At 39.8% G+C, this 27,565-nt stretch overlaps 1 protein-coding gene across 5 annotated transcripts in view; it reads left to right on the top strand.

Annotated features, from left to right (window-relative positions):
- The first annotated feature begins 18,293 nt into the window (after positions 1 to 18,293).
- CFLAR (CASP8 and FADD like apoptosis regulator) overlaps positions 18,294 to 27,565 on the top strand; it is a 46,943-nt gene continuing 37,671 nt past the window's right edge. For 2 of the 5 annotated variants that reach the window (XM_081141929.1, XM_081141926.1), the window contains exon 1: positions 20,820 to 20,968. The gene's annotated coding sequence lies outside the window, so the exon portion shown is untranslated. Of the gene's footprint in view, positions 18,549 to 20,819; positions 20,969 to 22,413; positions 22,871 to 27,565 lie in introns of those variants that run through there. The other 3 variants (XM_081141928.1, XM_081141927.1, XM_081141930.1) reach the window with 3 other exon arrangements.

Below are 27,565 nucleotides of genomic sequence, written 5' to 3'. Positions count from 1 at the left end.
AAAACAAATCCACCTTTGTGTCCCAGACTTCTTTCATACTGTGAACTTTGATTAACCTCACTGTCCTTAGCAAACATATGAAAGCCTTCTAGTTGGTGATTATCTGTGTTCCACAAAATGTAGCCATAATATTTTCATTAGTAATGGCCAGAATGGCATGACAACTGAGATAAATATCAAAATGGTAATAGTATCAACCATAAATAATCATCCATCACAAGCCCACCAGGAGGCATGGCTCCCAGCGCAAACTGCATTCTTTGTCCCTTTGTCTTGTCAATCGTTAGTACCTGAGTTATACTATTAAACAGTACCGTAACAGGCGTCTGGTAGCAGGGAATAATTGGTGCAGAATTGCTGGATCATCTTTCTATTCTGACCCTACATCCCTGTAAGTAAATTATCCTGTAATGAGTTCTGTTATATTCTTTAAAAAAAAAAAAAAAGGCATAGAGTAAGAGAGTGAGACCTAGATTAACATGCTTATTACTCCTTGGTAATTCAATTAACTTTGACTCATAGACATTCGCTTGTCAGAAACAAAAGTTATCTCCTGGCAATGCATTGCTCTTGTTACTTTGGCTGCTAGCAATTCAAATCAGTGCCTTCTCAAAGACCATGTATCTGAGGGGCCTGGTAACATGACAATAATTACAACAAAAAATAATGTATCCAACCTGGCTGGTGTGACTCAGCAGTTGAGCATGGACCTACGTATGATCCAGGAGATTGAGGTTTGCTTCAGGTCAGGGCACATACCCCTGGTTGCAGGCTCGATTCCAAGTAGGGGCCATGCAGGAGGCAGCCAATCAATGACTCTCTCATCATTGATGTTTCTATCTCTCTCTTCCTCTCTCCCTTCCTCTTTCTGAAATCAATAAAGATATATTTAAAAAATAATAATGTATCCAGCTGACCCTGTGCCTAGCTCTTATACTCATTACCTCTCATTTAATCCACAAACAACCCTGTGAGTAGGTACTGTTCACTATTAAAGTGATGCAGCTACAAGCCAAGGAACATGGAGGATTGCCAGGAGCCACCAGAAGATGGGAAAAGTCAAGGAAGGACTACTCCCCAGAGCCTTCAGAATGAGCATGGTCTTGCTGACAACTCGATTTTGGCCTTATGGTTTCCTGTGAGAATAAATTTCTGTTGTTTAAAAAAAAAAAAAAAAAGTAAAAATAAAAGAATGGAAAAAGATGTACTGAGAAAACACTAATTAATAGAATATTGACAAAATAAATTTTAGAATAAAGAATCTTATCAGAAGGAAGGACATTTCATAATAACAGAAGAGTCAGTTCATTAAGAAGACATCAAAATCTTAAATGTATGTGCACAGAGCTCCAAAATACATGAAGGGGGAACTGAGAAGGAAACAGACGAATCCACAATTACAGTTGGAGATTTCAATATCCCTTTCTCAGTTAATTGATATTAGCAAGTCTGTAGAAGACTTACACAACACTACCAACTAGCTTGATGTAATATTTATAGACCACTCCACTAAAAAACAGCATTTATTCTTTTCAAATGCAGAAGGAACATTTACCACAAAAGAGTGTATTCTCTATCTAAGAGGATTGAAATCACACAAAGTATGTTCTCAGACTACAAAGATATTAGACTAAAATAACATCTGAAAAAGCTACAGATATTTGGACATTGTATAGCTCAAAGAAATTAGGAAATACTTTTAACTCAATAAAATGAAAACAAAGTATAAAAAATTTGTGGGAGCAGCTGATAAAATTGACCTCTAGCTAGACTGAGGAGGAAAAAAGACATAAAGTAGAAATATTAGTAATGAAAGAAGAGACATCACTGCAGATTCCAGAGACATTAAAAACAATAAGGGCATTTTACAAACAACTTTATGACAATAAACTTTGATGAAATTGGCCATGTCCTTAAAAAGACAAATTAACAAAGCTCACTCAAGAAGTAGATAACTTGAATAGTCGCGAATAAACTCATTTGCTGGGTTATGTAGAGGAAAGATGGAAAGTGCAGTGCTTAATACATTTATAGTGGAGAAGGATGGTGGTTTGCTCTCCCATCTTAGAGTTGATTTTTTCTTATTCATCATAATTTTTTGCTGGAAGCAAGGAGTGAATTTTTTCTTATGTTTTGTTCAGGGCACATATAAGTGGAACAACAAATCGATGTATCTCTCTCTTTCTCTCCCTTTCTCTCTCTCTCGCAAATCAATTTTTTAAAAAATGTATGGATTAACTGTTTAAAAAAAAGAAAAGAAAATTATTGCCTGGATTCCATTGGAACTGCAAAGCACACAAACAAACCACTGTCATTTGAGCTGTTGCCATTACTTGGACTAGACCCAATTAATGAGATACTCTTAAGATGTATGACCATGGCTCAGTTGAAAAAAATGCTAATTATGTGTTTGCTAGGCTCAAAATAAGCACTGTAGATGATTATATGTAAAAGTTTTAGCCCCATTTTATATGTAGGGCAAGTCCATAGTAAAGTAGCAAAGCCTGATGCATAGCTAGTAAGTTCCAGAGTTAGATTTTGAATCCAGCATTGACTCACAGCCCATAGTAAACACTGTATTACCCTATCATGTCATGTGTGATGCGTACTATAAGATGTTATAAAATTATCCTTTGGATCTTTTCGTTTTTGTTTTGGTAGGGGAAAAGTTGTATTTGCAGCTCTCCTTTGTAACAATAATCTGGTATGAACAGGATAGTTATACAGAATAGACTGATCAAACACATTTTATACAACGAACACTCATAAGGCCAAGTATGAAGATTATGGAAAGATACTAAAGCCACAGGCGTGCTGGTCAGAAAACCAGTTAAATATAGTATCTCTTATATGGTTAAGTCAAAGGAAAAGCTACTCTATGTCCACAATCCTCATGTGTGCTGAGAAAGAGCAATGTGGCTTAAAGAAATGGAGGACTGGACTTCAGCAGCTATAGATTCAATTCCTAGTTTTGTTACTAACCAACAGGAATATTTCCTCTCTATTAAAGTGAATCTTTGTGAGTTATGAGTGTGTTACAGGGGAAGATCAGAAGACCAGCTAGAACCTTACGAGCTCAAAGTACATTGCAACCTAAAGTATTATTATGAAATCATCTTTAAGAGATGATTTAAGATTCCAAGTTTTCCTTAGTTCCTTTGCTACAGAATGCTAGAATTGGTTATAACTAACCACTGTCCTTTGGATCTTTTCTTATTATGCTTGATATAACCAAAAGAATTTTTAAAAATCTAAAGTATGACATGTAATATTTTATGTAAAAAGGAAACCATGAACACAATAATTTTACTGTATACCTACACTTTGAAGGGAATTGTGTTTTGACATGCCTAATGAAACAGATTCAGGCATTTTTTTAAAGTAACATAAGAACTTCAGTGGCATAAAAAATGTGTACAAAGACAGAAACATGGAAAGAATAGGAATTTATCCACGTGTTAAGTTAATATGGTGGAAGAAACATATTAGGAGAAAATGAAAAGGGGGTTGCAGGATATTAGTATAATGGAAATAGTAGAGACGAGCAGAACTTGGGATACAGTAAGGTATATTTACAGTCATCCACTTGCAGCTTCAATCAAATGTAGACCTTAGTAATAGTGTGGAAAGGAAGATGCTTTATATTAGGTTTTAAAGGAAATGCAGTCAGTCTGCATATTAATGCAAAATTTGTTTAACTTCAGAGAGAGAGGACATTGGCAAGGCCCACTGGAATAGGGGCTATATAGAAGTATTCCAGTAGAAATAAACTGAGTCTTAACTTCCATCTTACTCTTTTTCTTTCCTATTACTGATCATATGTGCCATTTTTCTTTATAAGAATTCGGTTATCAGAGAGTAGACTCATTTTCTAACATGATGATCCCACAAATGGAAACACACAGCTCAGGGGATGTGCAAGGCCATCCATCCACTGGGGTGAGAAGAAAAAACATTTAAACTTACATTTCTGAATTTCCACGTTTAATAAAAATGAATTCAATTTTGCTAATGTTTAATGTACAGATTGACAATGGGGTTTTCCCTCACTTAGTGGATGCCAAATGGTCACATAGAATTTATGGTAAGTAAAACATCCTGAGGGGAAAGTGAGAGTTCTACCCACCGCAAGGGCCAACAAAGGGCCTCTCCAGCCAACTGTTAAAGACTGTACTTGATGTGTGTTTGTGGAATGTATTATCTACTAGTTTTAACAGAACTAAACTTCTTGAAGGAGAGAAGTAGCTTAAGAAGATTTTTACAAAGAAAGTGCTGACTGGTATTAATACCACTAATGCAAGATCGAAGAAGGTAACAGAGCTATGGACTCTTTGTCGAGAACATTACCAGACAAATACAATGACCTAATCATGCAAAAGAAGTCAAGCACAAAAATAATAATCATCAAGGACACTGAAGTATGAACTTGGACTCACTATCAGTAGTACAATGAACCTTGCCCTAAGAGCGTATTGATTTGATATATTAACTAACGATAGCATGCAATCATCATGTTTAGCAAAACATTAAAAAATGTTTAATCTTTGTCTTATCTTTAATTTCTACATTTGTTTATTCTTAGGGTACATAGATGATAATATTTACATAACACATATAGAATGTTAAGACAAAGATTAGGGTTTAATGTGATTTCTCCTCACAGTATACAGTGTCATTAAAAAATAGCATTTAAAGAACTCATCAGGTTTTTTAAGTAGTTTTTAAATGTATAGTTTACTATATAAAACCCAGGTAGGTTATCAAGAAAAATTAAATGTTACTTTATATGGCCTCTCACTCAGTTGTCAACATGAGTTTCAAAATTTCATTGTATAATCCTCATGGGTTCTCGAAATCTCGGGAGTTGCAAAATATTCAAATTCAAATAGATGTGCTAATGAGAGTGGAATCTTCCAGTTGAGTCCTAGTGTACCATCAATATCAGTTTTCAGGGAAGATGGGGTGGAGGAGTTTTGGGGGCTTTTTGGCTTTTGTTTTTATTCTTGTTTTGGGTCAAAATATCAGTTTCAGAGATTCTGAGACTAAAACACCCATGGAAATTGCATTTACCTGACAATAATTCTATCAAAAAGGATTTACTGCAAAGAGTTTTATTTTAATTTTATGTATTATGTTAAATATAAAATATGTTCTGTATTTACTTTTAATTGTGCACCTGAAACCTGTATATTTTTTTAACTAGTGTAACCCCAATAAATTCAATTAAAAATATAATAAAAATAAAAGTTAACTATCTAAAGTGCTAACTCATAGGAAGATTAAATTTCATATTGTGTTTGATTGAATTATCTTTTTTGTTTTGAAAAGTTCATTTATTTAGTCATAAATCCTAATATCCCAAATGATATCTTTTTTTGATTGAATTATCTTTGATACATATAAACAATTTCAAAAATGGCTTTAGGCATTAGAAAAAGACAAAATCTCTTGTCTCAAGGTTTGTACATTTTCCTGTTTAGTCTCACATGCCAAAAGATGAAGTAACTCTTTTGAAATGTGGTCACATATTACAAAACTGATAAGAATTTTGGTTGTTACTAAAGACATGTTTCTGGGAATCATTACGAAACAAAAACGTTCTCTACAGTTCAGATGTAAGTCAGAAGGTTTTGTGTCATTTGGAAATGTCATATATTTTCATTTTCTGTTTTAAAACTGAGAGAATAATTTCTAATAATCTCCAGTACTCTTTAAAGCATATTATGGTTAAAAAGAAATATTTTGCTTTTAGATTTTTACCAATTATAGTATTTGTAGTTTATTAATTAAATTTCATTTAATAAAGCATTTGGTATCCCCTGCAAATGCTCTGCCTACTCTAATTTTAATTACTCAATTTCTAAACTGAATTTGGAAATAATAACAGCATCTAACTCACATTTTTCTGCTGATTTGGTAATTAACCAACCATCTTTCTAAATTTACTTATTTTAAATAGATTGATCATTTTTACCTTGTAGAATAGCTAAGAAAAATTTTTAAATCTTTGCATTATACACTTAAATAAATTACACAATTCAGTGAATGTTTTGTGACTATATCTCCTCCTGTGCTCTATGTATGAAGTATTTTATTTCATTTATTCTCTTGCTACAAAATTTCCATGGGAAATGCTAACTGCTCAGGGACACAGTATTGAAGGCCAACTCTGTGGCTCACAGTAACCATAGCAATAACTGTCCTAAAAATAAGAAGTGCCTGTGTCAGCACAGATGGGATCCTCTTACTGAGGAAGAGTCAGGTTCACAAGCAGTGGTATCACCTGCACTTGGTAATCCCACTTGATAGTAACATAATACAAGAGCACAAGGGTTTAATAGAGCTATAAAGGCATGTATTTAGACTGGACTTTCCAGTGAAATGTAATTAAAAACAAAAACTATATCTGTAGATGCTAGGTAAGTTCTGACAAGGAAACATGTCACAATTCATATATTTAACAAAACAGGGATTAAACTCAAGGTATTTATTTCCTAATTCATGGCCTATAACTGCTTCCTTACATTTGCTAGGGGTTTATCAGCAATTATAATTCTAATATATCAATTTCTACATTTATAAGTAAATGAAAGAAATTTTTTACAGCTTTAAGTCCTATATACGTTTCTATTATAGCACTTATCATAATCATAATTATTCATTTACTTGTTTGACTTCCTCATTAAACCATGGCCTCCTTGAAAACAGGGACTGTACCTGTGTATCTGTGTGACAGGTAAATACCTATTTAGGAAGTCTCTGATGAATGAATTAATAATTAGAGATCTAAAAATACAAGTGCGGTAAGAGATGATTTGTCACAGATTAACACCTCTTCTATGAATCTATAAAGGTTTAGTGGGAATGGGGGATTGGAAAGACTCATATATTTTCCAATGTGTAAGAGGCTCCATGCATTCCAGTTTCCTATTAGAAAACTGAGACCATTTACAAAAGACCCATGATGGTGACCTGGGAACATATTGTGGGATTAGAAGGAACTTCCCCAGTTCCAGTGCGAGGATGTTAGAAATGAGCTAGGCCTGAGCTTTCTGACACTTCCCTACTTATTGATGAGTTGGTAATAAAAATACTAACCATCAAAGGTCCAGACAAACTTCTGCTAAAAGCAACCAATTATTCTATGGTCATTGCATGCCATAAACATTTCTCCTTTAACACACTGGTCATTTTTTTGTTCGGTGTTGTCAAAATTACGAGGAACAGAATCCCTGAATGCAACTAATGAGGCATGCGTGCCCAACCTACCTCCAAGGTCCAAGTCAAGGAGGTCCACGGTGTTGCAACTAGAACAGAGGCAGGCATCTCAACTAATTCTTCAAATTCTGTTCACTTACTTAAATACTGATTGAGCACCTCCTTTGTAGCAGGGATCTTCATGGCCCTACGGATACATCAATGAACAAAGTAAGCAAATTTCTCCCCTCTTGGTACTTACATACTACTGGTTAATACTATTTTGATATTATTATATTGATATTATTTTTTTCCTGATGCTAATAGAGGGACTTGTCATTATCGAGCAGGTACCAGAGACATTTTGTCCACATGTGGTATATTTTGCCAATCATACATTTTTTCCGTGGGATCATATATCTGAAATTGTAGTTTGAATCAGTGAAAATTGATTCTTGAAAATAATCTTTTCACCTATAATTTGCACAGAACTTTGTATCCTCCTAATAAAACATATCTTGCCTTATCTTGTAACTTAGGTATTTTTATACTTGTCTTGTTCTTCTTTAGAAGGTTATAAATTCTTGAAAATCTTAATTTATTTATCCTTTTATCTCTTACACAGTGCCTTACACAAAATAAATGTTCAACAAATATTTAATTAGTACTTAATTCTGCTTTTAAGTGAAGATTTTGCCAAAATTTTTATAATGAGTATAAATTCTCATTTAAACTACTTATACACAATTACACTATTTTTCCCCACAATGCTTTGTGGAAAGAAAACCCTTAATAAATATTTGCTGAATTGAATTGAAAATGTTTAAAATGACTTTACTTAAAAAACAAACCTAATCAGTTTTTGTGAGGGCTATACAGTTCCCTTTTACTTCACCACCTAAAGTCAATCGTTTTAAAAGAAAAGAGTAACTAAGGAATTAAAAACACAACCATCAGATGTTGAAAGAGTTTTAAAATATGTCACTTTTCTATTCCATGTATACTACTCTTCCCTTTTAAATCAGGAATCTCCATCTTTATCAAACTAGGTAATTGTATCCAATTTTGACATTGATTGCCTCTCCTTTTTATCTACTTACAGGCATTTATTATACTTGCTTCATATATTAAATAATTTGTTTCCCCTTTTCACTATCCTTTAAGGTCAATTAAGTTATAATAAAGATAATAAAGAGCATAAAAAATGTGTAATTCCAAAAAGTGACAAAATCTAAACTAAGTGGCTTGCACATGCAACCTTTGTGGAGAAATAATAGTGGGTTTGTGTGGTTGCCTGGACTACGTGAGAGGCAAATATGTTCATGATAGAGTGAAGCTGACCTGATTGTATGGATTAACAGAAAGCATTCTTCTGTCTGGAAACGGATTCTACAGTCTCCAAAGGTCACAGGAAATACTGAGACATCTATTTGCTAAGCCACAAACATATATTTAGATCAGTGCCATAAGAATTCCAAAGCTCAGCATCTAGCAACTTGAAGCCCAGGCTATTTTCTCTGATTTCCCACATTCCATTTCATTCCCTGTCTTACTTAGTGGAACCTAATTCTGTCTTTTTTTCCTGTATAGTTTCTATTGCTTTGTCTTCAGATGCACTAATCTTTTCTTCTTCAGTATCTATTCTGTTGCTACTTATATTGGCATTTGGGGGTCTGATTCTATTGATTAATTATAGTCATCATATGGGTGCATTTTCCCAATTCTTTGCATTTTTGTAATTTTTAAATTAAATGCCAGACATTGTAAACTTTACCTTGTTGGGTGCTGGATATTTTTTGTTTTCCTATAAGTACTTTTGAACTTTGTTGTGAGATGTAGTTATTTATAAACAGTTTAATCCTTTTGAGACTTGCTCTTAAGCTTTGTTATATGGGACCAGAGTAGCCTTTAGTCTAGGACTAATTTTCCCCCACTACTCAGTGATCTATGAATTATAAGATTTCCCTTTCTGGTGTGAGCTTATTCTGTTCTCATCCCTAGCTGATCTTTGAGAACAGTTTCCTCCAGTCCTCTCAGGGAGTTCTTCTTCAGACTTGGGTATTTTCCTTCCTTATATGCACTGATTAGAACTCAGCAGAGAACTTGAGAGGGAGTCTATGCAGTCTCTCTGTGTAGGTCTCTCACTTCTGGTACTTTGCCCTGCAAACTCTAGGAACCTTGGCTTCCTTTGACTTTGTCTCCTCAATTTAAAGAGACTGCTGAGTTCTTCCTGAGCTTTCCCTCTCTGTGTTATGACCTGGAAACACTTTCCAGGCAGCAAGCTAGGGTAATCATAGGGCTCACCTCTCTCAAGGATCATGTCCTACACTGCTAGATGTCCAATATCTGAAAACATTTTTTTAATTTGTTTTTCTTAGTTGTTTCAGGCAGGAGGTTCTCCGGGCCTTGTTACTACATCTTGCCAAAGAAGAACTTATAAAGTCAACAGAACCACTAGTAGTTAGTTGCATGGACTGCACCTGAGCTTCTCCATAGCCTGAAATTACATGATATTACATTTGCAAAGAATAAGGGAGTCCCAGAAACTATTCATTCATTCAACAAGTATTTAAACACTATGGCAGAGATGGCTAGCTGTCCACTAAAATCTATCCCCTTTCGATATTACGGAATTGTCCTTGGAAAGTGGCTGCCAGATCAGGGACTATGGATTTCCATATCCCTCTCTCACCAACACACACACACACACACACACACACAGTGCTTCTCAGTGTGACCATATATCTAGTTTTTGCCAATGTAATGTGAGTAGAAATGAGATGCTGACTGAATGCTAAGGATAACAAGTCCCTTGGGAATGGTGAAGCCAACATATGAAAATATGAAATAACTGCATGGAGGGAAGCTGCCTGCCAGAAACACCTGCACTGATTAGTTAGATAATGACAAAATAAACTTCTATTGTGTTAAGCTACTGCTATTTTGGAGTTACTTTGTTAAAGTGGTGATTGTTACCCAATTAATACAAGGACCTACTCTGTGCCAGGCACTGTGTTAAGTGCTGGATGTCCAATGAGAAACAAAAGAGTCAGGATTCCAGGTTCATGGGTCTTAAAGGTTAGTCAGGAAGGATAAAAATAGACAAAGAAAGAAACATATAAACAGTCACATCATACAAAGTTCCTGCCTGGTCCATGTCTTCCCAGGAGAATGCATCTTGATTCTTAAGACCCAAACTTCAGAGAACATATTTTTGCCTTGACACAGTGTTTTTGACTAATATTTGTATTAAAAATGTTTATATTTATATCCCCCCACCCCAGATTCAGTAAATTTTAGAACAAAATGATGTGTATGAAAGACGGTTTGGTGGTTTCTTACAAAACTAATCATACTCTTGCCATACAATCCAGCAATCATGCTCCTTGGTATTTGCCCAAAGAAATGGAAAACTTACATCTACACAAAAACTTGCACTTAGCTTTATAACAGCTTTACTCACAATTGCCAAAACTTGGAAGGAAACAAACTGTCTTTCAGTAGGTGAATGGATAAATAGACTGTGGTGCACCCAGATAATAGAATATTATTCAGTGCTAAAAAGAAATGAGCTATCAAGCCATGAAAAGACTTGGAAGGACCTTAAATGCATATTACTAAGTGAAAGAAGCCAATCTGAAAGGGCTGCATATTATATGATTCTAAGTATCCAACATTCTAGAATAGTTAAAATATGGAGACAGTAAAAAGATCAGTTGGAGCAATATCTCTATACTACAAGGGGGGAGTAGGGAGCATCTCTATTCCCAACATGGCCACTTCTTTGGTTAACAACAGGCCACAGCTCTCTTTAATGGCCTGGGCTCTAGAGTTAGACTCCTTGCTTTTGAAGCCAAGCTCTGCCATTCATTACCTATATGCTTTATACTCTGGTTACTTCATTATTCAGCCTCTCTAAGCCTCATTTTCCCCATTAGTAAAACGGGGATAATGATCCCCATCAGCGAATTACATGAGTTGATTTGTATAAAGAGCATGACAACATACACAGGCTAAAATAATAACTACCATTTACTCATCCCTACTTTAAATGGTGACTCTCCCTGTCAAACTATCTTTGCAAACCCCAGGAGGTGGTATGACAGAGTCTCCCCTGGAGCCTAAGCCCCGAGCCATGGGGGAACAGCCCAATCTCTAACTTTAGTGTTTAGGCACTGAAGCAGTATGTACTCTTTGAGGTCTGACTTCTTCCACTTAGCACAATGTTTTCTTCCCCAACATTTTATTATAAAATATTCAACCATAAAGAAAGGAAAACCAGCATGCCCAAGCATTTGCTTTGTGTTGGGAAAGGGCTCCTCGCTGTGGAGCAATCTCATGGAAGTAGGCTTCACAAGTAAGGAACAGCAGTGGTATGACACAGGAATGCCATACCTGTACCTAGGTTTGGTCTCCCTCTGTGTCAGCATCTCTGTCCAGGCCTGGCACATTGCTAAACCAGCTGGTGGCCTTTGAGCTCTGGTGATTTTTCTCACCTCTGACCTTCACTATCTCTCTGTGTCACATTCTGTACTCAACACATTCCTTTAGTATTTGGTGAAGGCAGACAACAGATAAACAGAACCCCAACAGGCCAGTGGAGAAATTAGATGGATGTGGAAATTAGAGAGACATATTAGAGAGATGTATGATCACTAAAACAAAAAGATAACTAAATCCTGGTTGACCAAAAGAAGAGGGTCAAGGAAGAACCAATATTTAAAGGACAAGCAAACAAAACCAAAAAAACAACCACAAAAAAAGGAGGTCTATAAAGAGACTGAGAAAAAATAATCAGATATATGGGAGGTAGAACTGGAGAGAGTTGGGCTCTAGAAAGAAAGGAAGAAAGGGTTCCCAAGAATGGGGCAGGTCAAGAGTGCCCAACTAAGATGAGGTATGCCTATAAAATTAGGAAACCTCATCAATGTTTTCCCACTTCACTTTGGAATTTCTGTCAACCAGGCCCTTCCTCTGCAGACAGGAAAATAGGAGAGTCATTTCTGCTAAATCTGACCCATTAAAAAGGAAAAATTTGAAAATACTGACAGTGGAAGTTCCCCAAGTTAGTAGCTCAGCTAGATCATCCACGGAGATGCTCAGAATGGATTAAATCTACTTAGCAGCTCAGAGCTTCCAATCCACTTTTGTTTGCCTGTTTATTTTAAAATCAACTTTATCAATGTATAATTTACATAATGTACATGAATACACTTATTTTTTAAATGTTTTTATTGATTTTAGAGAGAGAGGAAGGGAGAAGGAGAGAAAAAGAAACAGCAACGTGAGAAACTGATCCACTGTGTCCTGCACGCCCCCTAGTGGGGATTGAGCCTGCATCCCAGGCATATGCTCTGACTGGGAATCCAACCTGTGACCTTTTGGTGCATGGAACCATACTCAACCAACTGGGCCACATCAGCCAGGGCCATAAATACACTCATTTTAAGTGTACTGTTCAGTGAATTTGACAAATGCATACTCCCATGTAACTACCATTCAATCAATATATAAAATATTTCCATAATTTCAAAATTTTCTTCAGTTCCCTTTATAATCAGCTTCTCACAGGAACCACTGATGTACTTTCTGTCACTATAGATTTATTTTGTCCATTCCAGAATTTTGTATAAATAAACCATACAGTGTGTACTTTTTGTGTGTCTGGATTTTTTTACTCAGCACAATGTTTCTTTCTCAAAACTTTTGTTTTAAAAATATTCAATCATAAAGCAAAGCTGAATTTTACAGTGAATAGCCATATACCTACCACTAGATTATATCATTAGATTCTACTACACTTGCTTTAATATATCTTCTTTATCCATCTTATATTCTGATGCATTTTAAAGACATCTATATATTTCCCCTGGCATGTATATCAGGCATAATTATCCATGTTGTTGCACAAATCAGTTGTTTGTCCTTTTTTACTGCTGAGTAGTATTCCATTGTATGAATATACCACAATGGTTTCAAGATTCCTTTCTTATCTTTGACTTTCAGTATTTTTACTATAACGTGTCTATTTGTGGATCTCTTTGCACTTAGCTTATTTGGAATTTGTTAAATTTTATAGATATGTAAGTTATAGTTTCTCAATAAAGTTTTAGTCATTATTTATTTGAATTTATTTTTTCTGCTCCTTTGCAATGCTCCTCTCCTTCTGGTACTCCAATTATGCACATGTTGGTGAGCCTAATGGTGCACCACATTTCTCTGAGGCTCTCTTAATTTTTTTCTGTTCTTTGGCTTGCTTAATATCTACCTATCTATCAATCTATCTATCATCTATCATCTTTAAGACAGCGTATTCTTTCTTCTGTTAGTTCAGATCTACTGTTGAGCCCCAAATGAAGTTATTTCAGTTATACTTTTCAACTTTAGAATTTTTATTTGGTTCATTTTTATAATTTCTGAATCACATCCTTGCTCTAAGGGGCTGAACATCTTTTTATTGATATTCTCTGTCTGATATGACATTCTTATCATACCTTCCTTTTCTTTTTTTATCATCCTTTTCTTTAGTTATGTGAACATGTTTATAACAGCTACTTTGAATTCTTTTTTTCTAATAATTCCAACATCTGGTTGTTCTTACAAGCAGTTTCTGTTGCCTGCTGTTTCCAGTGTATAAGTGATACTCTCTGTTTACTTGCATGCCTCATAATTGTTTGTTGAAAACTAAACATTTAGGAGAAACAAGATGGGGGCGTAGGTAGCCACAGTACTCGCCGCCTCCTGCAACCACATCAAAATTACAACTAAAATACAGAACAACCATCACTCAGAGCCTCCTGAAATCTGGCTGAACAGAAGCCCTACAACCAGGGAACTGAAGAAGCATCGAGACCAGTAGGACGGGTGGAGAGGTGGGTGGATCGGGGCTGAATCTGGGAGACACTGCTGTGGGCCCACACCAGGTGCCCTGGTTTAAACCCAGGAGGGAATCTCGGTGGTGGAGGTTTCCCAAAAGAGTGAGAGGTCCCAACCCACATCAGGACCCAAAGCCCAGGGCTCAGGGCCAGGAAGAGGCGCCCCCACAACTCCGGGCTGTGAAATCGGCAGGGACTTTGGCTGAGGGTTGAGGAGGGTGCAGGAGCCCCAGCGGCTCCCCTTAAAGGGCCGGCGCACAGACTCACTCAGACGCGTTCCCTCTGAGCCCAGCGCCGGGCAGCAGCTTGAAAGGAACCTGGGACACGTGGGGAGGAGCTAACCTGCCTGGAATCGGAGCAAGAGGTGGAGGGGCAGCTTCCTCCCAGGCAGAAGAGCTGGAAGAGGCCATGGCTCCTTTGGAGAGTCCTCCCCGCACACAGCCGGCAGGCAGGCACCATATTTGAATCTCCAGCACCTGACTCACACCTTTGGCCCCGCCCCGTGATTCCCGGAGACCCCGCCCCTCCCCACCTGCAAGCTCATCCAAGCCATTTCCAGGGGCTTTTCTATGCAAGTGGCCTCTTGAACCCCATGCTTAGGACTTTCCTAAAATCTCTCAAACAAGCAGCAACGTGCCCCATAGATCTTGATAAGTGGCCCCAGGCCTGGCACTAATGGCAGCCTGCACTGGCTCATAGCTTGGCCTCTCCTGGCCACCTCCAAGGCCAGCACAAGTAGCAGCCACCTACGGTTTGCTACATAGCTCATAGTGGGTGACCGTGGGCAAGGCACAGGCAGAGGCTGACTTTGCACCTCCTGGAAGGCCCCAGAGACAGTGCACCTGGTGGTCAGACTCGACCACGCTGGATTACACCCCTACCACAACCACTAGTGACACACTCAAGGGGCACACTTGGTGAACACCAAAGCTCCACTGAAGTAAATCCTGCTCCATTGGGGTATCTACAGCACAACAGTTCTTTGGCTGTAGTTGCAGCTGGTCCTCACAGCTGATTGGCCTGGGGGTCAATTCCTCCCAGTGATGCCAACAGCAACCAAGGCTCAACTACAACAGGACAGTGCACACAGCCCACACAGGGGAGCACCTAGAAGGCCCAGCTCAGGTGACTGGGGAGGCTGAGCCACTGGGCCCTACAGGACACCTACTACACAAACCACTCTACAAATTCCAGGAGACATAGCAGCTCTACCTAATACATAGAAACAAACACCTGGAAGCAGCCAAAATGTGGAGGCAAAGAAACATGTCACACAGGAAAGAACAGAAGAAATCTCTAGAAGAGGAACTAAATGAAATAGAACCAAGCAAGCTACTAGATTCAGAGTTCGGAATTTTGTTTATAAGGATGCTCAAGGATATTAGTAAGACTATTAAGAAAACAAGTGAGACCATCAATGACCTAATAAAGTACCAATTAGAAACGAAGGCTGCACTGAAATGAAGAATAATTTACAGGGAATCAACAGTAGAGTAGAGGATGCTGAGAATCAAATCAGCAATTTGGAACATGAGGAAACAAAAAATACCCAACCAGAAGAGCAGAAAGAAAAAATAATCCAGAAATATGAAGATAGTATAAGGAGTCTCTGGAACAACTTCAAGAGGCCCAACATTCATATTATTGGGGTGAAAGGAGGAGAGGAAAGAGAGCAAGAAATTGAAAACCTATTTGAAAAAATAATGACAGAAGACTTCCTCTACCTGGGGAAAGAAAGAGACTTACAAGTCCAGGAAGCACAGAGGGTCCCAAACAAGAGGAACCCAAAGAGGCCCACAGCAAGACACATCATAATTAAAGTGCCAAAGGTTAAAGACAAAGAGAGACTCTTAAAAGCAGCAAAAGTTACCTACAAGGGCGCACCCATTCAAGTGTCAGCTGATTTTTCACCTGAAACCATGCAGGCCAGAAGGGAGTGGCAGGAAATATTCAAACTGATGAAAAACAAGAACCTACAACCAACATTGCTCTACCCAGCAAAGCTATTATTTAGAACTGAAGGTCAGATAAAGATCTTCTCAGACAAGGAAAAGCTAGAGGAATTCATCACCACCAGACCAGCACTACATGAAATGTTGAAGGGTCTTCTTTCAGAAGAAGCAAATGAACAAAAGAACTTGACAAATGAAATAGATCCAGAGACATTGATGCATGCAACAGATGATCATATTTCAGAGGGAAGAGGGAAGGGGAGTGGAGGGTGGGAAGCAGTTAAGCAAAGAAGTTATATGCATATATGCATAACCCATGGACACAGACAATGATGGTAGGTGAAGGCCTGGGGAGGGAGTGGGAGCGAAGTGGAGGGGGTCAATTGGGGAGAAAAATGGGACACCTGTAATACTTTCAACAATAAAGATAAATTTTTAAAAAAGAAAGAAAACTGAACATTTAGACAATGTGTTGTAGCAATTCTGGGTATTTGTTTACTCTCACCTCACATTATTTTCCTTCCTCCCTAAAATTCTGATGTTGTTATTTTTGTAATAGTTTAGGTAGGGCTCTCTTCCTACTTTCTTCCTGACCACATCTTGCTGGCTGATTGCTCTGACATAAATTGTTCTACAAATAAATCGTATCAAATATTGGCTCCTTTGAAGCAATAATTTATGAGGTCAGTGTTTAATATTTGTCCTTATTCCAAGAAGGCTTCCCTCAGCTGTCTTTATCTCTAGTTTTCTCTTGCAAACCAGCCTATTTACAATTTAGCTCATATCTTGAATCTCCTCCCCATTACCTATCACCACAACCTCCAGGATTTTTAGAGCAACCTTTGGCTTGAATTTCTCCATGTTCTGTTGCAGATGAAATCAGTTCATTTGGGAAGAGTGTAAGAGCTATCTGTTTTATGGACTGCTTCTGCCCAGGCACAATCACTGAGCCAGGGCTTTGGAGCAGGCAAAGTCATCCTCCCTGCTCTAGGGTCTGAACTCTAGGTGCAGGGGGAAGCAGCCTGAGATCCTTTGGGTTTATCTCTTCTGTCTTGAACCGCAGCTTCAGGAGCTGGGTTAATGGTGATTAAGATCCCCATATTCACAGCACTCTAGCCCAACATAGAGCTTAAATATCAATGTAAGAACATTCAAACCTGTGGAGAATTTTTACAAAGTTACTTTGAGTCAAACAGAGAATACACCTGGAAGTAAAATCTCAACAGACTGAGAAAAAATGTTTTGAAGAACAACAAATTGCTGTTTCTTTTATGCATTTGAGATTAAGGAGGGGAGTAAGGAAAATTATATAAAGGTGGGAGAAACCAAGGTCCAGACTGGACTACAGGACACTGACAATAATGCGGTGAAGGCCTGGGGTGGGGCGGGAGCCAGGTGAAGGGGAGGCAAAGGGGGAAAAATAAGGGGGGGACATCTGTAATACTCTCAACAATAAAGAAAAAAATACCTCCCTCAAAAAAAAATTTATGTACTCTCTTGTAGGTGGTAACCCTATAAAATGAGGGATCTGAAAGGGGCATTTCAAAGGTGTGTTAACCTAAATGCACAAAAACAATGGACAGGGCTTGCTTAAGGCAAAGATAACTAAAGAATGTGTGGACTGTGACTACTCACTGTGACCTGCTCAGTTAGAAATTTATAATTTATTGCAGTACCTCTCTTTCGTCCACTCTTTGTTCCATAAGTGGGGCTGGATGAAAGAAAGGGTCCTTCATCTCTCAACCACATTCACCTAGGACTTAGCCTCAGTATCAGGGGCTAGTGGCAGGGTGAGAATTGCTGACATCCTGTTTCTCCTATTTGGAGCCATGAGGAGAGGAAGCCCTGTGTTCTTGCATGCAGCAGTCCAGAGTTGGTGAAACTGGACAATGACGGGTCTGGGCTGCCTGTCACCACTTGAACCAATTAAGCAGAGACAGGACTGAATTGTATATAAGCATCTATTCCAATATTGCCAGCAATATGAGAGAGCAGTAATGGTCATCCATGAAAATCTGCTTTGCTGTCTACCTACTCTCCGCCCCAAAAGTCAGCGGCTTATATTGGGAAGGTGTTATAGAAATAGATTTGTGTGTGTATTAGAGTCAGGAATACAAGTTTGATGTGTGTATTAAATTTGAAATAAGTAACTCCATTTTGTGTGACCGAGTGTCACCGTGAGGCCTGCTGCCACGATAAGATTAACACTTTGTAGCCCCGGTTTCCAAGCGGGCCCGCGCTCTGTAGGACCCTGATAAGACACACTGAAGACGCACCACACCTTCAGCTGAACTGTTAAAAGCAGGGGCTTTTCGGCCACATCCTTGGACGCTTGTCTGCCCTCCACAGACTTCGTCCCCAGCTCCGGGAAAGCTGACCCCGCCTTGCTCTGCCCTGCACCTCTCTAGGAGAACTTCCAGAGGGCTGCAGTGACCGACGCCGTCGGGCCGCACCCCAGACCTCGTGTCTGTCTTTCAGCGGATCCTCCGGGCGGCCTGCTGGTGCCGAGAACCATCGGGAACTGGTAAATAAACCCGTGTGATTTGCTTTATGTTTGTCTCTGTCTCCCTTCTTGAAACTTGAATTATTGGCTCGGTCTCATTGAACTAAAGTGTCTCTTGACCCTCACGGTGGTATAGCCACGTATTGGGAGTTAGACCACCTGTGTTTACGTCTCCAGAGAAACTGGGACAGAAGGACAAAGATTACATGGGAAAGTAGGAGTTACAAGCATGGGGAAGTAGGCCAGGTGGGCTAGGGGTTGCAAAGGGCTTGAAAAGGGCGGGAACTTCTGGGACCAGATTACGGGCAATGTGGGCTGGGGTTTGCAAAGGGCAGGTGTCTCTGGGATTCCATTGTTTTGGGAACAAGGTTATTAATCTTTCCATGATGATGGGCAATTCTCAGAAAAGGAGAATGGACCGCATTCCAAGGGTAATTTCCATGTCCCAGGGCGTACAACTCCCAGCCAGGTTAGAAAGTGCTTTTTCTAATTAGAACAGAACTATCACAGTTAACAGAACACGATTAATATTTCTTATAACTATAGCTAACAATCACAGTCAACAGAATATGATCAACATCTCTGCCCCTAACATTGGGAGAGTGAAGGGAAGAAGAGTCTTAGTTGAAAGACCACAGATGCTCCCCTTTCTTATCTAATTTTAGTAGATTTTCTTGAATAGATGTTTCTTCATTTGCTGTTTTCTCTTAGAATTATTTCCAAAACTTTAAATGGTTGTTTGTTGTTTGCTCATTTAAAAATAATATTCATCAGTTGCACTAGGAAGTGGGTCAGCCCAGCTCCTTATTGTCATGCCAGTAGTCAATCTATTGTGTGGATGAAAAGGAGCCACATGCTAAACCTGACAAGCTCAGGGAAGGCCTGCGTGGCAGCCTTGCAAAATCAGAGACCCGAAGTAATCACAAAGATGGTCTGAAATTAAAACTTCTTTTAACTAAAAGCAGTCTATGGTAAGTAGTCACATCCTAAGGCAGCATTTTTCCCTAACAAAGGTCAATCTTTACCTTAACTAAGCCCGTCGATTGTCTTTCTGCATCTACAATAACATATTGTTGGAATGTCAAAGTAATTTTCCTTTTCTCAGACCCCTCAAAACACAGGCACTGCTTTGTAGAGATCACAAATCCCCTCATTGCTTTGAGTTAACTGTTGACTATTAACTACCCTGCACACACCTAAGAAAAAGAAGTGTGTCCATCATTTTACTTTTTATCCAATCCCAGAGTTTTCCCTGCTTTGCTTTCTCCTACCTCCCTACTCTATCACCAATGGGTTTCATGTAACCCACTTACATCTTCTCTTTTGTTTGTAATGTATAAAACAAGGTGCAAAATGGCCATTCTCCGGAGCATTATTTCAATCCATGGAGATTCTGCTTCCCAGACAGTGTCGACAGTTTGGCTCAAATAAACTCACAAAAAAATTCTTCATCCGTTTGAATGTTTTCTTACGTTAACAATTGTCAACAAAAGTTACCAATATGGGGTATGGAAAAAGGAGAGATTTCATTCAGGTGAGCCAGTTTGCAAATTGGGGAAACAGTCTCAAGAGGAACAGAAAATGTGCTCCTCTGAGACACAAGAGAGGCCTGCTTTTTAAAAAGCAAGTTCCCACACTGGCTGGCTCACTTTTATGCAAGTGAGGCGATTGATCCAAGTAGTACTTTCTTGACTGGTCAACTTTGTGTTTTTTCATTGGTCTTTATGGAGCCACTCTGGTTAGAAGAGATGCAACTGAAGATATAGCTGTGTAGTTCAGATCAGGCAGGTGTCAGCCCATTGGTAGAAGTACCATACCAGGTACTCCTTTATAAGGGTTGCTGCAGACAACAGGAACTGCAGGAGGCTGGCAGTTCAGTTTGTGGCTGTTCTCTGAAATGTAGAGCGCATGAGAGGCCTCTGCTGCCAACAGCTGCTAGATTTTTTATTATGAATTTGGATCCAATTAACCACGAGGAGTTCTTGGCAGGTATATTCCTTATCCGAGGTCAACACTCTCTTGGTATTATTCTTGCAGCTTTTCTGTGAGTTTAAATTTATTTCAAGAAAAGTTAAAATTTAAAAAAATCCCAAAGTATTTATTAGGAATAAATTAAAATAAAGTGCTTGCGCATTTGTTTTTTATTATTATTCCAATACATCAGTAAAAAGCACTAGCAGTGTTTGCTCTGCTAAAATTGTTTTTAAACCACCACCCTGGGCTCACAGCGAATTTTGTCGTGAAGGTTAGAAACAGGAACCAGCAGGAAGCTCAGGGAACTAACACGGGCTCAGGAAGTGCAGGCGACCAGCCTGGGCGGTTGCTAAAAGAGTCAGCTAGCAGGCTTCCGGTTTCTCTTCCTGCAAATTGCTGTTTTTGAAGCGCCGGGGAAAAGTAGGCCTGAGCTCGCAGCAGCAGGCAACTCCTACTGCGGACACACGGTACGTGCCCCTCTCCATCCCGCCGCTCCAGCCCTCCTCCAACTTCCGGACCTGACTTCAGGCTGGCACTTCAGAGAGGCCCGGGTTCTGCCCGGGTTCAGCCCGTGGGGCTCCGGGCCGCAGCTCTCCAACCGCGCACTTCGCCTCACCGGCTCTGGGCCCGGGGTTCCCGGCGAGGGTCAGGTGCCGGGAGCCGCCTGGCTGGTGACTCAGCGCCCGCCTACTCCTAAGCTCTTGTTTCCAGCGGGCACTGGCCGGGCTGAGCCCCCTCTCCCCCCCCTCCCCTCTCCCCCCCCTCCCCTCCCCTCCCCTCCCCTCTTCCCCCCTCCCCTCCTTTCGAAAAGTTGGTGAGAAAGACTTTTTTCCCTGCAGTAACATGGGCATGAGCTTTAAATATTTACTTTTCCGATAGAGCTTGGTGAGGTTCTGAAAGCAGTGTAATATAATATGTTGGCAAACTGCAAGGAGGTTACCTCGGGAAAGTTCAGAATGAAAAGATTTATGTAAAGCCTTAGGAAAAAAAATCTTGATTTCAAGATTTTGCTTGATGGTGTCCAGATTTGGACAGAAGGGCGTGTTCTTTTAAATACTAACAGTGGATTGCCGTAGAACGAAGGCCTCTGAAATGCAGACTACGTTTTTGGTTCAAGGAACAGAAAGTCTGTTCAAGAGGCAGAAAGTACATTCAAGGACATTAAAGCTTTCACGAACATTTTTATTTAACTCTGAAATTTGTTTACCCAACGAGAGATGGTATCAATAGGGTGATAGCATACGTGAAGCATTTTGCACTCCGCCCAATCTGGGTAGCCTAAGTCGCTCTGACCAGCCCGACCTGCTTTAGGTAAGAGATTTCAGATAAGAGGAACAGAATTGGTATTTTATTTACTTCTGGTGGTTCCCTTGAATAATCTTACCAAAAAAAAAAAAAAGTTTCCGTGGGAGATGGACCTTCACTCCACTCCAAAACGAAAAAACTTCTGTTTGCCATGCAGAAGTTTTCACTTATGTTAACTTTTCTACTTACAGCTTCTAGGTTAGACGTCCTGATTACAACGGCTTTTTCTAAGACTTCACGTTTTGCTTTCATTTTGTAACTGACATTTGCACTTACTTTAACTATTTTTACACCCTATCTTACATCTGCTGTCTTAGGTGAATCCACTGGCAGGTCCGCAGGAACTGGGTGCCCCTTGTCCCCTTGGAAGTCTTGCGTGACAGAGAGGCATTGGGAAGGGTAGTCCGCGGGCAGGGTTTTAAAATTTATTATTTTAAAATTATTATTATTCTTTTTAGCGGTGGCAGGGAGCCCCCTGAAGCTGAAACTAAAGTATGTTTCGTTATTACGGGGATGTCCTGCACACTCACTTCCTCCCTTAGGGCGTGGGGGGACGCAGCTCCCACTCATATTCCACTCGCTGTGGGTAATTTTCTGGGGCACCAGGGAGAGCTTGCTAGCTACCGGGACAAGTCCCTCCGCTCGCGGAGTTTTTAATGGTTCTCAGGCCTTAGGCGCCGAGGATGGCGCGGGGGAGGCTCGCAGGGGCTCAGCCCCGAGGGGTTTCTGAATGCCCGCCAGATGGCGGCCTCTGACCTCGGTTGCAGCTCCTCGAGGCGTCCGCAGCGCGATTGGGCGTGCCGGCCGGCGGGGAGCGGGAGCCGGGCGCGGAGCGGGGGCTGGGCGCTGGCCGGTGGAGCGCCTGCTGAAGAGCCGCGGCTGCCTGGCGTGAGTAGACCCAGAGCCCTGTGCGCCTCTCTTCTCCCGACCTGCGCCCTCGTGCTGGCGTTGCCCTGACTCCGGGGGTGTGGGGGCCCGGCCACCCCGCCCCGGTGGAGGACGGTTGAGTCTCTCGCTTTCAGCCCTTCTGTCCGGACTCAGCGACAGTATTCCCTAGTCACCGGGTGTGTCTCTTTTGTAAATTTCCGGCATGGACTCGTTTGTTTATTTCTTCCTTATAGGGCCCCAAAGGCTAAAATTAAACTTGCGTTTATGTACTGAAATGCCTCCTTTCCTTTTAATTCAGTATAACCCTACCAATATTTATTGAGCTTCTTTGGACCAGGAAGAGTTCTGGGTGCTGGGGACACAGATGGATCTGAACTTGACTCCTTCCCCCAGGGGCTCCCAGGGCGGTTGGAGCCCGAGCCAGGTTACCTGCACAGGTAACTGGGCTTCAAGGCACCAGACAAGGGCCCTGACATCTGGAACACAAAGGAGGACGCCAGGGCCAGGTTGGGGAAGTCAGGACGGTTGGGCACAGAGCTGTCAACTTGTACTCACATTGATCCTTGCTTTCCTTCCTGTATGTAAACCAGGGAGGTAAAAAATACTATTATTATTGAAATGCCCTGCTTTTTCTTTTTCAAAAAATCCTCATTCCAAGATATTTCTTCCATTGCTTTTTTAGAGAGAGATTGAAAGGAAACATGATTTGGTTGCCTCTAGCACACAGGGGAACTGGTGCCAAGAAATTAAGCAACTGGTGCCAGGAATCAAGCCTGCAACTGAGTGAGGTGTGTGCCCTGAGGCCAGAATTGAACCTTGGACCCTTCAGTCCATAGGCTGATGCTCTATCCACTGAGCCAATCTGGTTAGGCCTGTTTTTCTTTTATATTTGGCTCTTGTCACCTCCTCTAGGAAGACTTCACAACCCGCCTGGTGGGTTCCTTTCCTCTGTACTTTTATATACTCAGTGGCTATCTTTGTACTTTACATAGGATTGCGCTTAACACTCTGTATTGTCATACTTTTTTCCCCAAAAATCTTTTCATTCAAGTTATAATTATCTGGGTTAAAATACATGCAGAGTAAATAGGGAAAGCCCTGGAGTCCATTGCCTAAGATAACCAAAGTTGACAGTTTAGTGTCGTTTTCAGACATTTATGCACTCAGATACAATCTCTTCAAGTGTTTTTAAAAATATATAATTTTCTCTTCTTATTTTGTATAATGCTGTTTCTCCAACTGTATTTCAGAACTGCTGGGGGTGGGTTTTCTGTTAATATCCCTGCTTTTCTCATATGTAATTTCACTCCCCTCGGGCGTCAGTGTTTCTAATAAAATATTTTTTTTTCTTCTAATGACCACTTTCCTTGTTTCTGAGAATGTGTGTATCCACAATTTACATTTCATTAATCTGCTTGTTCAGAAGCCTGAATGTTTTTTTCCTCCCTCCTCAACTATGGGTTTAGAGAAATAGTTTCTTCTTTGACCCCATATACCTACAAATGAGTGAATGGATATATATATATATATATTCATATATATGTAAAAAGTAGATATATTCTTGAATCTTTTCTTTCCAGATAAAACTGCTTCCTCCCCTTACGCCCACTTTGTACCTTGTTCTGTATTTATGTTTCTTTGGTGGTCTCCACTTTTAGCCACTTTGTCTTTTTGACCATTTAAATTTTGTGCAGAACAGACAAAAAGCTTCTTCATTGTTTTTCTCTTATTCTAGATATTTGGTTGTCATTTTTAGTAATTCCATACTTATGAAAGAACTAAGCTCCACCAATTTGACACCACATTTACCTGCATATTCAAGATAGTTTATGTATTCTGCAGTGAACTCTTCAGTTGGAGAAATTAACCCATTATTTATATCAATATCTATATATCCCAGTTTTTCAATGTGATTGAAAAATCCTCTTATAGTTACTGGCTCCAGAGTTTAGAATATTTTCTAAGGTAATGGCTTCCTTTCAGCGTCTGATTTTACAAGTGGGAACTAAAGCTTCCTAATCTACTCATGAAATTCTTGAGTTTTTTTCTTGAACTTTTATTAGATTTTTCCTTTTGCTTTTATATCTTTTTTTTTTTTTTTTACTTGAAGCTTTCAAAAGTATTTTTAATGTCAATGATCTTTGTTTTAAAGAGTAGGCAAGAGACAAACATTACTTAAACTCAAAGAGCTTGGCCTGTTGTATTTTTGTTTTTTTTGCCAAGGAAATTGAAGCCTCATAGTAAATTGGTGAATGTAATAAATGCCATGCATTGTTCTCTGGCTTTTTTTTCAATAACGTGAGTGACTACAGCAAGAGCTCATAGAAGATTAGTTGTGTATGAAACTTACACCATCTCATGCAAGGTATTAGTAATTTTGAGGATGTCAGAAGACTATCTTATTTGAGGAAAAAATAAATTTAAATTTTAGGCACTTTTGAGTTCACCTTAGGAAAATTATTCCACATGCGGACGACTGGCCTGGAGGTTTGGAAAATATGGAAACTTTGACACATAAATCTTGCAGGTTTAGAAATTGTGATAAGTATAAAAATTAATTTTAGTAAAGGTATGGGGAGTTGTACCTTTTGCTAAAAGGCCAGGAGATGTCTGGTGAACTTGGCTGGCGACATTGTATTCTGCCTGCTCAAGATGAGGTCCTGCCAGCTCTTAGGATGCCCTGCATGGGGGCTCACCTGCTCTTACAATTACAATTACATTGTAGGCCACTCTTAAATAACAGCATTGTTACCCCATATAATTGTAAAAGCTTTCTTTTACAAGCTCTGTCTCCTGGACCTATCAACCATGTTTCAAGTATGATACCTTACTCCACCACAAGGTCCACCTTGCTTCATTGTAGGTTGTGAAAGGATAAGTAAGGCATTGCACATGTGCAGGCCTACTGAAGCTGTGTCATGATGAGCAGCCCGTTCAAGTCTTAAGAGAGTGAGTTTAGGAGGCCTGGCCAGGGTCCACCACACATTAATGAAGATGTATAAGAACTTAACCTGTCCTCAAGGATCTTACCACATATGACAGGTGCCCAACTAGAGTAAGATAAATGGCAGAAAAGAGTAAAAACAATGCTGTGAAGCAGGAGAAGATGACCTGATTTGGGGACCAAGACAAACTTATGGAAGAGATGTCTGGAAAGATGGGATAGAATTTCAATAGGCAGAGACAGAAAAGGGAAGGAGCTTTCCCAATGGAGGCAAATACTTGAGCAAAGATGTTGGGATAGAAAAACACTATCCAGGGAACATTGAGATTTTTATTTGTCTTGAGTCAGATTATGGATTAGAAAGAGGTGGAAGATACTCTTAGGTATTTGGGCTCTCTATGAGAAGTTTGCCCTAGCAAAAATTTAACTTTGGTCAAGAAGGTGAGGGCCACTATATTAAATGGATTTAGATTTATTGTCCCTGGCCACTGTGTTCATGTTTTTGTATTCAGCTAGACAATTCATGATCTCTTTTTGATCTAGATCCTTTCTCATTGTGTGTTTCTTTCACTCCCTCATTTTATCCAGCCCGAATGCTACTGTTATGAATCAGGAAAGTTATTGGAAGTAATGTTATGTTAGAATTTGTGGGAGCTTGCTTGAGAGTCATGGGTCTGAGCCTTATCAAATAACTTTATAAAATGTACCTTCTAATTTTGTATTATTTCATAATTGAGGTCATTTATTGTTTGTGGGCAATTTGCTATAACTGAAATGCACTGCTTGTGAAGCCAAATAATTTTTAATGCATAATTTTAGCCACTGATGCAAAATAATGGCCAGTAACATACTAAATTGGGATGTGTTTATGCTTCAGCCTAAGTAGGTGGTCCTTTAGACTATATTTGGTATGTATTCTTGGTATTTCAGAAATTCCAGAAACCATGTGATGAATTGCATACCTCATTTTATTAATTTTTTAAAATTTTATTTATTTTTACCAATATGTTTTTATTGATTTTTAGAGAGAGAGGAAGGGAGAGGGAGACAGAAACATTGAGAGAGAAACATCAGTCTGCTGCCTCCTGTTTGCCCCCCAACTGGGGATCGAGCCTGCAACCTGGGCATGTGCCCTGACCAGGAATCAAACTGGAGACCTCGCGGTGCATGAGACAACACTCAACCAACGGAGCCACACGGGGTTGAGGCCCTAGCCCGTTTTGGCTCAGTGGTTAGAGTGTCGGCCTGGGGACTGAAGGGTCCCGGCTTTAATTTTGGTCCAGGACATGTACCTCCGTTGCAGGCTTGGCCCTGGTCTGGGTGTGTGTGAGAGGTAATCAATCGATGTGTCTCTCACATTGATGTTTTTCTCTCTCTCTTCCACTCTCTCTGAAAAGCAATGGGAAAAATAATCTTCAGGTGAGCTTTAAAAAAAAAAAAAAGACTAAATTGAGGTCTAGAGATGCACAGGTAAGTGATAAAACCATAAAGAAAAATAAGAACCTCGTTACTATAAAAGCCAGGACAGTGGTTGCTTCTAGCGGGTGGGAAGGGGCTATGATAGGGGTGGGGCACAAAATGGCATTTCACAGTTGCAGGAGGAAACATAGATTCATTATATTAGCTGCTGGAGTTGTTACACAGCCCACACCCACAGGTTTTGTACACGGATGAAGAAGGAAGGTGGGTTCAGTTATATTCAGGGAGAATGCAGAGTTCTGTGAGATGGCCACATTCTGTGTTGCCCAAGGGTCATGTAACCCGTTCTCCTTTATCCTTTCAGAAACTTCTGTGTGACTTCTGACTTATTCTGGGACTTACTGTTCCTATCTCAGTGGGGATTCCCAGACAGCTACCTGAAAGTTTAAGGTTTGCATGCTGCTTTCTGCAGCTGGCAGGGCAGGCAGGCTTCTCTGCATTACTGCCC

The sequence above is a fragment of the Miniopterus schreibersii genome (genome assembly GCF_964146895.1).
Source record: "Miniopterus schreibersii genome assembly, chromosome: 7".
Classification (NCBI taxonomy): Eukaryota; Metazoa; Chordata; class Mammalia; order Chiroptera; family Miniopteridae; genus Miniopterus; species Miniopterus schreibersii.
This window is presented reverse-complemented; position numbering and strand designations above follow the sequence as displayed.